The sequence below is a fragment of the Cibotium barometz genome, chromosome 15 (genome assembly GCF_041138505.1).
Source record: "Cibotium barometz isolate CiBa-2024 chromosome 15, ASM4113850v1, whole genome shotgun sequence".
In the NCBI taxonomy this organism is placed as follows: Eukaryota; Viridiplantae; Streptophyta; class Polypodiopsida; order Cyatheales; family Cibotiaceae; genus Cibotium; species Cibotium barometz.
In genome coordinates this window covers 631,294-633,057 of record NC_141060.1, presented here as the reverse complement: position 1 = coordinate 633,057, position 1,764 = coordinate 631,294, and the positions used below count along the sequence as shown (strand labels likewise).

At 40.7% G+C, this 1,764-nt stretch overlaps 1 long non-coding RNA gene across 1 annotated transcript; it reads right to left on the bottom strand.

Moving 5' to 3' along the window:
• Positions 1-925: 925 nt before the first annotated feature.
• Positions 926-1,337, bottom strand: LOC147630825 (uncharacterized). The gene is made up of 3 exons (XR_015267447.1): positions 1,260-1,337; positions 1,156-1,181; positions 926-1,013 (listed from the first exon to the last, which is right to left on the bottom strand). It is a non-coding gene; the product is annotated as an uncharacterized LOC147630825 (long non-coding RNA).
• Positions 1,338-1,764: the final 427 nt, after the last annotated feature.

Here is a 1,764-nt window from a genome sequence, read left to right as displayed (position 1 = left end):
AAACAAGCAAGTCGTACCATATTTATGTTCTTTGTTGCAACCCATGAGAGCAGACCAGACCATTTCGATAGGACTTATTCATCATCTCAGTAACAAGAGATGACACCTATAAGATATGCTTATAACTAACAAGAACGAAGATACAAACCTGCATCCAAGAAAGAGAAATCTTGAAACTGTAAAAGAGTTACCTCAAACAAATGGCATGTCATGACTTGGCAACTTGAGGTGAAAAGGTAACATTCATCATCTCAATAACAAAAGAGAGGACACCTATAACTAACAAGAGTGAAGATACAAACTTGCATCCAAGAAAGACAAATCTTGAAACTGTAAAAGAGCTATAAAAAAAAAAATGGCATGTAATGACTTAGAAACTTAGTTGGAAAATGTAAAGTGTTCAAAAGTAAAATGTCATCCACGAGTGAGTCACTTTCTTGCTGCATAGCATTGTATTTCTCGGCAAGATGGCCACTCTTGACGACATTGTTTATAAACATTTTGCACTCCCCACTATTGCACATACGTGAGAAAACCAGCAGAGAAAGACCATGGATACAAGTCAAAACAACATTCTTTGGCTCAACTAGTGCATCCAGAACAGATGATGATGACTCCTGTACTTGGACTAATTCAAGAACATGATCGAGATCCTTAGAGCTGTTTATGTACTCACAAACCCATGCATCCTAAGGTTGCTAACAACATATGTGAAGAAAGTTATCAACACTCTTGTCATGCTGGAGGGTAAGGGCATTCATCATCCATCATGCCACATAGCTTGAGCGAGGTGGAGGACATCCTAAAAGCTTGGAAGGGGAGGTATGATATAGCCTCACCCTAATCTAGGTTAATCATGCATAGCATTAACATCACTTTCAACTTCATTCATCATTACATGACAACACAAAGTAAAAAGTATTGCACCTTGATCAGCCCCACCAAACAATGTATATCAATGTTGTATGGCATGATGATGCAGTTACTGGTTGTCTCCTAAACACACCTTCTGCCTATACTAGGCATAAAACATATGAACATCAACTCTTACTTTTCATGTCAGATGGAATGCACAAAAGGTGTGAAATCCCAAAAGAAATTGATTAAATGAGATAAAATACTAATAAGCTAAGGAAACGTAGAAAATACACAAACCTTAGGATAATTTCTGCTCCATCCTCCTGACATCCAAAACATCAAAGCTCAAACATAGAGTTTCAAAAAAAAATGCAAGAAGTGCAGGAAGCTTTGAAATGTACATTCAAGATGAGACCCTTGATGTGGGTGTGGGAAGCCACACACCGTTTTTTTGTATTGGACTGCATGTCTTCTACCTTTATGCCTGCAAAACCAAACTATTGGATTGAATAGATAGGAAAAGAGCTCGTTTCTCTCACACTCTCTCTCTCTCTCTCTCTCTCTCTCTCTCTCTCTCTCTAATAGTTAGTTTATACCTCACCTTAAAACATCTCGAGCTCATCAGTGCGCCCCTTCTCCACAGCTGCTTGCCCCGTCCCATAGCTCTTCTAAGGATTATCGGTAGGGATGGCAACGACTGGTCGACCTAGACCCTCTCAGTGAGTTAGGAGGTCGATGAGGGCGAGATCTTGTGGTGGTGGCCACAACATAGGGGTGAGCAAGGGAGGTCGCAAGGCTGAGCAGGGGACGGCAAGAGGCGGGAGAGAGCTGGTCATCGAAGAAGGCGACCGAGGCTTACTGGCTAGGGTTTTTTTAAAAAATAAATTTTCTCTCTCCACATGACTG